We start from the raw sequence: 13,969 nt of genomic DNA on the forward strand, positions 1-13,969 counted from the left end.
GGGCTAACTACTAGAATCCTCGGAATCAAGATGTTGGGGAAATTCATACGATATCCGAGGGGGTTGGCTAGTGGAGGTGAGTCAAGCTCAGCAAGGAAAGATCATGCCTGAAGAGTGAACGTAGAAGAGGTACTCTTTCTTGAAAGACCATCCAAAGTCCAAAAGAAAGATTCGTTGATTCTGTCTTTCTCAGAAGAGGATGCAGAAGGGGTGGCCATGCCCCCACAATGATGTGCTTGTGGTTTTGGTAATAGTGGCTAATCACGCCATTCATCGAATTCTGCTGGACAATGGAAGCTTGGTTGATATAATATATGGGCCAGTCTTCAAACAGATGGGGATCGATCGAGATAGGATCAAACCATTTGGTTCACCGCTAGTTGGATTTGCAGGAGAGCAAGTTCAACCTATTGGGCTTATCTCTCGTCCTGCTACAACGGGAGCAGCCCCTAAACAAGCAACAATGATGGTACATTTTTTGGTGGTTGACCGACTATCTGCCTACAACGCAATTGTCAGTTGGCCAACATTAAATAAGTTAAGTGCTATCACCTCAACTTAACATTTGAAGCTGGAGTTGGAGAAGTGAAGGGAGATCAGGTGGCAACGAGGAAGTGTTATAACACTTCTATGAAGAAATCTTCAGTGTCTATGCCCCTTACGATCAGTAATGTGGCTGACAAAAAGGAAGGTGAGCTAAAAGGAGAGCCAGTTGAGGATCTGGTAGAAGTGTCTGTCGTACCAAATATCCACCTAAATTAACAGGCAAATGCTTAGCACGTTTTAACTAGCAAGTGCACGAAATCCAATAGTAGTATAATTGGGCAAATACAAGATCATCCCACGAGGATTGTTAATTTTATTTAAAATTGATTTTTCCAAATTAAATTGCCAAATTGTCACAGATTTGCAATGTTGAAAAGATATAAAGGTAATGAAGAGGTTAGGGTTTTGATATCCACCACAAATCATACTAATTATGGAAATATTAGATCAATGTTCTAATCACATGGTATCTTAATGTTTGTCAATCTAAGGGCATGGTATCTACATCTTAAATTATTGATCTCCTTAAGCAACGAATTAGGTATGACATCTACTCTAATTCTTTTTTTCCTTAAAGGATTTAGTATGGTATCTACTAAGTTGATCTTTAGGGAAGCATAGTTCTATGGAGATCGACAAACACATGAATCCTAGGGCATGGTATTTACTCCTAGTTCCGCATGTTCATTAAGCCAAGAACCCGTAATGAGGTTCTTTTGTCACTTTATTATGCCCAACATTCAGTCATCTAAATTGACTTTATTAACAGATTCCAATCACAAGCAAATAATGGTGAGACACATTCACAAGGGGAATTCAATTCCATAGGCATAATTAATTAAAATAACCACATATGATTGGAACAAAGATACTAATATTAAACTTAAAAAGACATGATTAGGGCTTCAATCTAGCCCTAACAATTGTTTAGTTACACGTAATGAAACTAAAACTAAACAGAAAAGGGAAAGAAGAAATTGGAAAACGCTTCTTGAAGTAGCCTCCAAATTCTCCTATCTGGAATTGCATATTTTCTAAGAGGCTTAGGGGTCTATTTATAGGTTTTAGAAAGACCTAGAAACCCTAGGAAACCTAAAGCAATCGGAGAACAAAACCCTAGTCCAATTAGGATAGGGAAAACCCAATTTTTAAATGGAAAATAAGTCTTTCCGCATCTCGGTCGCCTAAGTGCGCTCGATCGCCATGCCTTGCGCTCGATTGTTCCTCTGTTGCGCTTGAGCGCTGATGTGCTCAAGCCTAAGTGTGGTGTGCTCAATCCGAACTCCAACTTTTCCCAAAATTGGCTTTTGATACTCAAAGGTTCTAGAAACATTTCCTTTTCCTTCAAACACCTTAAAATAGACAAAAACACGAAAGGAAGTAAAACAACATAAAATAGCACAACTAAAGGATTAACACACATAAATTAAGGGGCTAAAATATGTATATTTTAGCACTTATCACACCCCCATACTTATATATTGCTAGTCTCTTAGCAATACTAAACTAAAAGCGAAAGGACAAAAATAAACACTACTCTATCTCCACTTTTGTAGGAAACACTATTGCATTTAGCATTTGCAACAAGCCTTTTAAACCCCTAGACACCCCTGGTAGGACGAGTGAAGCCTCATGAGGGTTTACAGAAATGCTACCCACAAACATTTATGCACAGTTTATATCACCTTAAAAACTCAAGTATCACTTAAAACCATGGTTTTCATTCATTAACAAGCTTAAACATATAAACCCCATCTTCACAATGAGTCGAGATTTTGAAAATTTAACTACTTACGAAAGACAGGCAATGCATTACAAGCTCAAAACTATGTAAAGTGAACTAGCACATAAATATGAAGATTCCACAAATTTCCAATGTGCAATGTCTCAATATCTCAAATTTCGCTAGGATTCTTATCAGAATGAAAAAACTAAGGCATAATTTTATTTTCTTTATTTTTGTTCAGGCTTTGCTTAGTTCCCTTAAGCTTTCTAATTGATCCATGTAACGAACTTTAAGCCAATGACTCCCAAACCAGATGGTTTTAGGGCATTAGGTGTAAAGACACCCCTAAGGACTTATTACTCGAATAAAAAAGGCTACAAAACTAAACTAACCATGACACTAGTCAAATTAAACTTTTTCATCTTGTGACGTGATCACTCATTGCTTAATAAGGCAAGAGGTCCAGTTACTCGGTGAAGAACTTAAAATTGATCAAATACATATATATGCCAAAGTATCATCTAACACCCAACTTCTCCCAAGAAATCAAAACTTACACATTAGGTTTATATGTCATAGCTCACAAAAGATGTGCTAATGTGCTTGTGTTAATTCAAATTAAATAAGTGAATTCTCATATGCCCAAAGTAAGTAATCAAATTTCACAAACTCTATTATCAAATAATGTGTTCATAATTTTAAGCTCACCAATGAAAGTCAAATCAACATTTTTCAGATCAACAAAATTTTTCAAGACAACATGAACATGCATTTTTCTTTAAAAACCTAACAAAAATAGGGACAAAGTGTGTGTGTAATGTGTCTCCCACATTCCCAAACTTAAATTACACATTGCCCTCAATGTATATATAGCATGGAAAGATCTCACCTGGGAGATGGGCGAACTATCTGGAATTGCATGGCTCATAGCACACCCCCAAATTTTAACACAAGCACTCTTATTCCCTAAAAAACAAAATACTTAAATAACAATGGAAGGAAAAATAAAAATAAAAATAAAAAAATAAAAACAAACAAACAAGGAGATAAAAAGGATATGTTGTGGGGTGCCTCCCATGAGTGCTAAGTTTAACGTCTTCATCCAGACTGTTGTCCTTCTCTCACTGTTGTGGGGTGGTCTCAGTACCACTATTTTGGACCGACTTAAGTGCCATGTCCTTATCCCTTGGCCCAAAGCTCCTCTCCAAATAAAGCTTTGCTTTATGTCCATTAACTTTGAAAGTTTGATTTTCTCTTGGGTTATGAATCTCCAATGCACCATGGGGAAACACTTTGGTGACAATATACGGACCATACCATCATGACATGAGCTTACCAGGAAAAAGTCTCAACCTTGAGTTGTACAAGAGGACTTTTTGTCCTTCATGAAACTCATTTTTGGCAACTTGCTTGTCGTGATATGCCTTGGTCCTTTCTTTGTACAGCTTGGCATTTTCATAAGCATCATGCCTTAATTCTTCTAGCTCAACTAATTGAAGTTCCGCTTCTCACCCGCTTGCTTCATGTCACAATTGAATTTCTTTATGGCCCAATATGCTCGATGCTCCAACTTGATTGGTAGATGACATGCTTTCCCATAAACTAGTCGATATGGTGACATGCCAATGGGGGTCTTGTAAGCTGTCTGATATGCCCATAATGCGTCATTCAATCTCAGGGACCAATCCTTCCTGTTCGTGTTTATCGTCTTTTCTAGGATATGCTTGATTTCTCGATTGCTGATCTCTACTTGTCCACTTGTTTGGGGATGATAAGGAGTGCCAACTTTGTGTGATCCCGTACTTCCTTAGCAGAGATGCAAAGTGTTGATTGTTAAAATGGCTTCCTCCATCACTAATGATTGCTCTTGGTGTCCCAAATCGAGCGAAGACATTTTCCTGCAAAAACTTCACAACAACTTGATGATCATTAGTTCTTGAGGAGACAGCCTCGACCCATTTGGACACATAGTCTACACCAACAAGAATATATGAATACCCAAATGAGCTAGGAAATGGGCCCATAAAATCAATGCCCCAAACATCAAAGAGCTCCACCTCTTGAATGTTTTGCAATGGCATTTGATTTCTAGAGGAGATGTTCCCAGTCCTTTGGCACTTGTCATAGGCTCTGCAAAATTCAAAAGCATCTCTAAATATATGAGGCCAACATAATCCAGATTGCAATACCTTTAATGCTATTTTATTGGCTCCAAAATGTCCACCACATGCAAGTTGATCGCAATGTTGCAAGATATTGGTGTGCTCTTCCTCTGGTACACATCTCCGGATGATTTGATCAGGGCAAAATTTGAATAGATACGGTTCATCCTAATGGTACTGTCGAGAGAGGGATATCAATCACTTCTTTTCTTGACTGGTCATACCAAATCAATGCCCCAAACATCAAAGAGCTCCACCTCTTGAATGTTTTGCAATGGCATTTGATTTCTAGAGGAGATGTTCCCAGTCCTTTGGCACTTGTCATAGGCTCTGCAAAATTCAATAGCATCTCTAAATATATGAGGCCAACATAATCCAGATTGCAATACCTTTAATGCTATTTTATTGGCTCCAAAATGTCCACCACATGCAAGTTGATCGCAATGTTGCAAGATATTGGTGTGCTCTTCCTCTGGTACACATCTCCGGATGATTTGATTAGGGCAAAATTTGAATAGATACGGTTCATCCTAATGGTACTGTCGAGAGAGGGATATCAATCACTTCTTTTCTTGACTGGTCATACCTGGGGGAATAACCCTTGCGGTGATGTAGTTCACAATGTCAGCATACCATGGTGTGTGGCCTTTGATGCTGAATAACTGCTCATCTAGAAGTTGTTCGCCTAAAGTGTAACGACCTCGATGGGCAAATCAATTAGCTAGTAATTGACCCCACGGTTCGTCTCTCAACCCTATCCTTCGCAGGACAAGACTTAGGGACTTCAACCTTTCTCGTCGAAACGAGAAAATCTCAACGGAAGACTTTTGAAAACTATAGGAAATAGAGAGCATTAAATTTAACATCCACACAACATGAACCAGAGTAAATATAAAACCTCATGATATATAGATAACCATCAAATGTACTGGTCATCAAACCATCATCAAAATAGGATTACAATCCATAACATGATATCATAACATTGTTCCAACAAAAGATCTACAGATCAAATCCTAGATCTAAGCTTAAGTAGGATCATATCATCACGGGCAGTTCCTCCATCCTTCCACATAGAATTCAACCAAACCGGGTCCATGTCCTCAAAAAATGACCCGAATCAGGTCCTGTGCTATCACCCAAGTCGACTCCAACGACATCCTCTTCTAGGATAGCTAAACCGCGCAGATATTCGTAATGATAGGAGAAAACATAAATAAAAAGGGGGGGTAAGTTTAAGACTTAGTGAATATTAATGCAAATAATGCTCATGCTAGTTTAGTAATGAACTCCATTTTCATAAAGCAAGAAACTGTTCCATCTGACAGTTTTAATCAAGAATGTGATAAAGATATATGATATAGAGTGACAGTCACAGTTCAACAGTATGGTCCACCTGAGATATTACCCCTTCTCAGGAGAGTTAGTGCTGTCCAGAGGGACCTGTAATACAATGCCGGTGCCCCATCCATTGTACACTACCATACATAACACTAGCGGCAAGACTAAGTCTGACCTCGAGTGGCCCACACCACTAATGATGTCTGTCTTGTAGTAACCTAGTCATTTGGGAATGGCTACATCAGGTCACAAAACCATTGGATCCAAAGCCCACATAACACTCACACATTTGACCATAAAGCTAACATGTATAGTACGCCCATGGCCATTATACCGCACGTGTCAGTGTACCATGTTATATGATGCAAATTATCTTGTCTATATTTTACATGCATGCTTTTCCAAGTCTCACTTTCTTAACATATTCAGCACAACGTTTTTCTAAAAAATGCTAGAGTTCATGTGCAGTAAGTATAAATCGTGAGAGTTGCAAATATGCATATTTTTTGTTCACAAAATAGTCGTGCAGTGCATGGAAAATAACAATGAGCATTATGTGAGTTAAAACTCACTTGGGTCGTATAACGTCTCCAAGTATTCCAAATGATCTGGGTTCCCCAAATTTATGGAAAACCTTCTATTAGTCCTATTTCTATCAAAACAACTATAAAACAAGAAAATAGGAGCTATCGGATGGCTGATTAAAATAAAGTCCCCTCTGTGATACTTCAAACCGTACGTCCGGTCACGCGACTGGACGTCCGCTTTGAGGTTTTTAGGGAGAACCTCATTTTGTCCACTTGTCCTCCTATTCTCTAGAACCAAATCCTAAGGCTATCAAAGGGCTTCCTAAGGTCTCTTAACTCAAAATGAAACCTCCATGCAAACGCCATCATGCTAAGTCAAAACAACACTATTCTAAACAAGATTTAAAGCATAATCTAAATAAAGCTAAACTATCAACTCAAACAACAACTAAGACAATGTTTAAGTAGCATAACGATGTAAAAACGGGCTAGGCTTAAGAGCGTCACCTCCTTGAAGTGAAACTTCAAGAACTTCCCTTTTGTTAGCACCAAACGCTCACAATCTCACAAAACACATTCACAAAGGTTTCTGGCAGCCTGGGGGCAAGAGAGAGGTGTGAAAACTAAAGGGGGTAGGGGGTATTTATAGTTGAGGGGCTCTACCAACTCTCAGGAAAAGTAGTAGACGTCCACCAACCCTAGTGTACGTCTAGTACTATTTATACAGCAGTCCAAAGGCTACCTCGTACATCTAGGTATTATCCAAAGGGTATTCTCAAAAGTAGCGAACATCTGTGTGATCCTACGTACGTTCATGTACTATTTGCAAAGCATACGTACGGTGTTCTCCCCCGCGTACGTCCACACTACCAATAGAAGCTTACGTCCGGTCCAAAAGTTCAAATTACCCTTCTAGTGTCCTTAGTGAACCAAAGCCCAAATTAACCCCCTAACTAAGCTATCTAAGCTTAGTTAATTATTTGAGTAACTACATCCTCCCCTCCTTATAAAAATTTCATCCTCGAAATTTCTAGACAAAAATACCAAAAGAACAGCACTTAAAAGAGGAGTAGAATGTTACCTTTCGTCCATAAAGTCATTGGTATCGTGCTTAGTAGGTTCTTGGGATATCTCCTCCCATCCATTAACTGGCACTGCGTCGTCCTCAAACAACTGGGGAACATCACCTCATAAATCATCAAGCACGTCACACTCAATGTTGCCAACGCTTTACCAATCCTCATCAATCTTAACTCCTACGTCCATCAGCTCACAGAAGAAGTAATTTCACATACAGTCTGGGTCGATTGGTATAGGTGCCATAATCCTATAGAGAAAAGCAACTCTTTCTTAGTCAACTATTCCATTATCCAAAACATAAATAATATATTGTCCCAGTATAATCTTTGAAGAGAAGAGTTATACACAATCATTCAAACAAATGCAGATAATGACTATGCATGTCTTGCTTTGCCTCCCATGATGCTTCCTCGACTCCATGGTTATGCCACAATACTTTAACGATAGGAATCGTCTTGGTACGTAGCACTTGCTCCTTCTTATCCACGATCTTCACTGGTTCTTAGACGTAAGTCAATCCCTCCTGGATTCCTAGTGGCTCGTACTCCACAATCGTGTCGGGATTAACGATGTACTTCCTTAACATCGAGACGTGAAAAACGTCATACGTTCCGACCAAATCTGGGGGGTAAGGCGACTCTATACGCCAATCTCTCGATCCTCTGGGTGATCTCAAACGGTCCAATAAATCTAGGACTGAGCTTCCCCTTCTTTCCAAATCGCATCACTCCCTTCATAGGTGATATCTTGAGGAATACACAATCCCCCACGTCGAATTCCAACAGTCAACTCCGATTATCAGCAAAACTCTTCTGCCGACTTTGAGCTGCACTCATCCTTTCCCTGATGATGAGTACCTTGTCACGAGTGTTTTGAATCAACTTTGGTACCAACATATGCCTTTCACCGATGTTGTCCCAGTATAAGGACGATTGACACTTTACGTCCATAAAGTACTTCGTAAGGCAGCATTCCAATAGTCGCCTGGTAGCTGTTGTTGTTGGTGAACTCAATCAAAGGTAGGTATTGGACCCAACTACCTTTGAAATCCAACACACAAACTCACAACATGTCTTCCAAAATTTGGTTGCTCCGTTCTGACTGATCATCTGTCTGCGGATGGAAGGCAGTACTAAACTTCAGCTCGATCCCCATCTCCTTTTGCAGACTTTGCCAAAACCTTGAAGTAAAGCGAGAATCTCTATCCGAAACAATCGCCGATGGCATTCTCTTGCCAACTTATCCATCGGATCCTTAACCTTCATGAGAATGAAGTGAGCACTCTTTGTGAGATGATCGACTACTACCCAGATGGAATCTTCTCCAGTGGGTGCCTTGGGTAACCCTAAAATAAAATCCATAGCAATCTCATCCCACTTCCACTTTGGTACAAGCAAGGGCTTGAGCGTTCCATCCAGTCTCTGATGCTCTGCTTTCACTTGTTGACAGGTTGAGCACTACTCCACAAACCTTACAATATCCCGCTTCATATTGTTCCACCAATATGATCCCTTCACGTTCCGGTACATCTTTGTACCACCAGAATGTACAGTGTATGGGGAACGATGAGCCTCGCTCATTATCTCCTTCCTCAATCCTCCACTCTTTGGTACACAAACTTGCTTAAAATGGGTGAGCAACCCATCATCCTTGAGACAAAACTCCCTTTCCTTTCCTTCTTCAAGCAACTGCTTAATCCTGGCGCACTCAGGGTCCTCCAATTGTGCGGCTTTGATCCTTGCAAGCAATTCTGACTAAACCATTAGGTTAGCCAAGTGTATGGGTGCACCTTTGTCTACTACCTCCATTGCCATCCCAACGAACTCCCTCATCAACTGGGGTTGAGAAATTCCAAGAGCGGCAAGCTCCACCGTTGATTTCTTGCTCAACGCTTCTGCCACTACGTTAGCCTTGCTAGGATGATAATTGATCTCTCAATCATAATCCTTGGTTAGCTCCAACCACCTTCTCTACCTCATGTTGAGCTCCTTTTGGGTAAAGAAGTACTTCAAGCTCTTGTGGTCCATGTAGATCTCACACTTGTTGCAATACAAGTAATGTCTCCAAATCTTTAGAGCAAACACGACTGCTACCAACTCCAAGTTGTGTGTAGGATAGTTCTGCTCGTAAGTCTTCAGCTAACGTGAAGCGTAGGCAATAACATTGTCGTTCTGCATAAGCACGCACACTAGACCCTTCTTAGAGGTGTCGCTATAAACTACAAAATTGCTAGATCCCGTAGGTAATGCCAACACAGGAGCAGTTATCAGGCGCTTCTTCAGCTTCCTTAAAACTCTTCTCACACTCGTCCGTCCAAACGTATCGAGCATTTTTCTTAGTCAGAGTAGTAAGTGGTGCCGATAGCTTCGTGAAATCCCTAATGAAGCGTCAGTAGTAACCAGCGAGTCCTACGAAACTTTGAATCTCGAACACGCTGATTGGCCGAGTCCACTCCACTACTGCCTTTACCTTCTTTAGGTCAATTGCTACACCCTCTCCGAAAATCACATGCCCAAGGAAAGACACGCTATCCTGCCAAAACTCGCACTTCTCGAGTTTAGCATAGAGTTGCTCCCTTTGAAGCCTTTCCAATGCTTTTTGTAGATGCTCCTCGTGCTCCTCCGGCATCTTTGAGTAGATAAGAATGTCGTCAATAAAGACCACAGTGAATTGATCCAGATTGTCATGAAATACTCTATTCATCGTGTTCATGAAGACAGCTGGCGCATTAATTAGTCCCAAAGACATAACTAAGAACTTGTAATGTCAGTAACGAGTCCTGAAGGCTGTCTTAGGAATGTCCTCTTCCTTCACCCTCACTTGGTGATAGCCTGAGCGCAAATCGATCTTAGAAAACATGCATGCTCCTTGCAAGTAATCCAACAGATCATGAATCCATGGCAAAGGATATCTGTTCTTGATCATCACCTTGTTCAACTCGCGGTAGTTGATGCACATCCTCATTGACCCTTTCTTCTTCATGAACAACACCGGCGCTCCCCACGGTGATGAACTAGGGCTAATAAATGCTTTATCCAGAAGCTCTTGGAGTTGTTCCTTTATCTCTTTCAATTCTAACGGTGCCATCCTATACGGATATAGGATTAGTGCCTGGCACACACTCAATCCGAAACTCCACCTCCCTCTGTGGTGGCAACCTAGAATAGTCTATTGAAAAGACGTCTGGATAATCTCGCCCCACAAAAATGTCTTGTAGGTTCTACTTCTCTTCCTTAACTGGGGCAATGACAAACGCCGAAAATGCGTGTCCTCCTCCAAGAATAAGCTTTCGGCCTGAACGGCCAAAATCATTGGAGGTAAAGACCTCACTCGCAATCCAATGTACATCATTTCTCCTTCTCCCCACGGCCTAAGCGTAACTTGTTTATGAGCCTAGTCGATAATCGCCTGATGCTTCTCCAGCCAATCCATTCCGAGAACAATGTCGTAACTAATCATAGGGAGAACAACTAAGTTTGCAGGAAGTATTCTTCCACAGATGCTGACAGGGCATCCACAAACTACACACTTACAGACCACAGTTTTCCCTACAGGGGTAGTTACAGCTAGACCAAGTTCCAAAGTTCGTACTACAGGTTTCGACAGTCTTACGAACATAATAGATATGAAAGAGTGGGTGGCCCACAAAACTAAAGTTTCAAATCCAAGTATAGGGATAATACCTGTCACTACTTCCGATCCTCCTTCTGATTCTCTTGGAACAAGCGCGTAAACTTGAGCTGGTGCCAAAGGTTTCTGAGCACCTCCTTTGCTCACGCAGTCCTTGCTAAAGTGACCAAACTGGCTGCACCAATAGCAAGTCCCGGTCGCCATCCTACATTGTCCCTAGTGAACTCGGTTACACTTCCTACACAGTTCTGGTATCTAACTCTTTTGCAGCAGAACTAGAGGGTTACCAGAGGTATGTCCTTGTGACCTCTAAGGTGGAAAACTCCCCACAGCCATCCTCTTAGCTGGCCGAGCTCCTCCTACCAAAGTACCAGGTCCTTAAGCCCTCCTTTTCTAATCCACGTACTAAGCCGCATTTTCTTTTAGGCTCTCTTCGTAAATTGAGGCCCGATCCACCAATTGAGAGAAATCTCGAATGTCAAAGCAACTCATCATAATCCAAATGCAAGAGTTCAGACCTCGCTCAAACTTCTTCTCCTTCTTTTCCTCATTGGGGATGAGGTACATGCCAAAACGCTACAATTGCAAAAACTTCATGGCATACTCAATCACCGACATTCCTCCCTGAACTAACTCCAAAAACTCTCATGCATTCACCTCCAGCACGACTCGGGGAAAGAAGTGTCTATTGAACTCGTGCTTAAAGATGTCACAAGTAATGGCAGTCTCTGATCCTAAATTGGCGGCAACCATCGCCTTCTTGTCCTACCACCAGCGCTTGGCCTCTCCCGTTAGCTTATAAGTAGTATAAGCCACCTTCTGCTCATTACTACACCCAGTTGTAGCTAACAACTCCTCCACATTATTCAACTAATTCTCAGTGTTGATGTGATCGTCTCTTCCATCGAAACTCTCCGAGTGATGACTATAGAAGTCCTTCAAAGAGCATCCAGTCCCTTCAACTGACTGTCTTTCAACCCTATCGCGATCTAAGGCTAACACTATATGGCCAATCGCGTCCATCACTTGATTACCTGGGGGTGCTGCTTCGTAGACTCAGATGTCCATAGGCTCGGGGTGAACATTCTCTTCAGGGCTTCGAAGTTCTAACGCGTTAGGTCCAGTTGTAGGGCTCCTTCGGAGCGGCATTCTCTGCAGCTAAAGGCAGAGTTAGAACCGACTCGTCTAGAACCGAGCGGCCAAATCTAGAGGCTAAGTCCTAACAACCTATCTAACCTAAACTCTGGTGTGATCATGGCGTAAGTTCTTTTTTCCTTTATCCTATAGTCTTTTCAGAGCACAAGGCTCTGATACTAACTGTAACGACCCTAATGGGCAAATCAATTAACTAGTAACTGACCCCATGGTTCGTCTCCCAGTCCTATCCCTCGTAGGACAAGACTCAGGGATTCCAACCTTTCTCGTTAAAACGAGAAAATCTCAGCGGAAGACTTTTGAAAACTATAAGAAATAGAGAGTAGTAAATTTAACATACACACAATATGCACCAAAGTAAATATAAAACCTCATGATATATAGATAACCATCAAATGTACCAGTCATCAGACTATCATCAAAATAGGATTACAATCAATAACATAATATCATAACATTGTTCCAACAAAAGATCAACAGATCAAATCCTAGATCTAAGCTTAAGTAGGGCTAACGAGATTAAAATCTCGATCATATCATCACGGGTAGTTCCTCCATCCTTCCACATAGGCTTCAACCAAATTGGGTCTATGTCCTCAAAAATGACCCGAATTAGGTCTTGTGCTATCACCCAAGTCGACTCCGACGGCATCCTCTTCTAGGATAGCTAAACGGCACATATATTCATAATGATAGGGGAAAACATAAATAAAAAGGGGGCTAAGTCTAAAACTTATTGAATATTAATGCAAATAATGTCCATTCCAGTTTAGTAATGAACTTCATTTTCATAAAGCAAGAAACAGTTCCATCTGACAGTTTTTATCAAGAATGTGATAAAGATATATGATATATGCATATGATATAAAGTACAGTCACAGTTCAACAGTATGGTGTACCCGAGATATTACTCATTCTCAGCAGGATTGGTGCTGTCCCAAAGGAATTATAATACAATGCTGGTGCCCCAGTCATTGTATGCTACCATACATAACACTAGCGGTAGGACCGAGTCTGACCTCAGGTGACCCACACCGCTATTGATGTAAGTCCTATAGTAGCCTAGCCATTTGGGAATGGCTGCACCAGGTCACAAAACTATTGAATCCAAAGCCCACATAACACTTACACATTTGACCATAAAGCTAACATGTATAGTACGCCTATGGCCATTATACCACACATACCGGTATACCATGTCATACGATGCAAATTATCTTGTTTGTATTTTACATGCATGTGTTTTTCTCAACATATTCAGCACAATGTTTTTCTCAAAAGTGCTAGAGTTCATGTGCAACAACTATAAATCGCGAGAGTTGCAAATATGTATGTTTTTGGTACACAAAATAGTTGTGCAGTGCATGGAAAATAACAATAAGCATTATGTGAGTTAAAACTCACCTGGGTCGTATAACGTCTCTGAGTATTCCAAATGATCCGGGTTCCCTAAATCTATGGAAAACCTTCTAGTAGTCCTATTTCTATCAAACAACTCAAAAATAAGAAAATGGGAGCTATCGAACGACTGGTTAAAATAAATTTCCCTGTCACACTCTGGACTGAACGTCCGAGCTCGGGGTCGTACGTCCTCTATAATACTTCAGACCATATGTCTAGTCACAAGACCGTACATCCGCTTTGAGGTTTCAGGGAGAACCTCATTTTGTCCACTCGCCCTCCCATTCTTCAAAACCAAATCTTAAAGCTATCAAAAGGCTTCCTAAGGTCTCCTAACTCAAAATGAAACCTCCATGCACATGCGATCAAGCTAAGTCAAAACAACACTATTCTAAATAAGA

The sequence above is a fragment of the Corylus avellana genome, chromosome 7 (genome assembly GCF_965113065.1).
Source record: "Corylus avellana chromosome 7, dhCorAvel1.hap1.2, whole genome shotgun sequence".
NCBI classification, from domain to species: domain Eukaryota; kingdom Viridiplantae; phylum Streptophyta; class Magnoliopsida; order Fagales; family Betulaceae; genus Corylus; species Corylus avellana.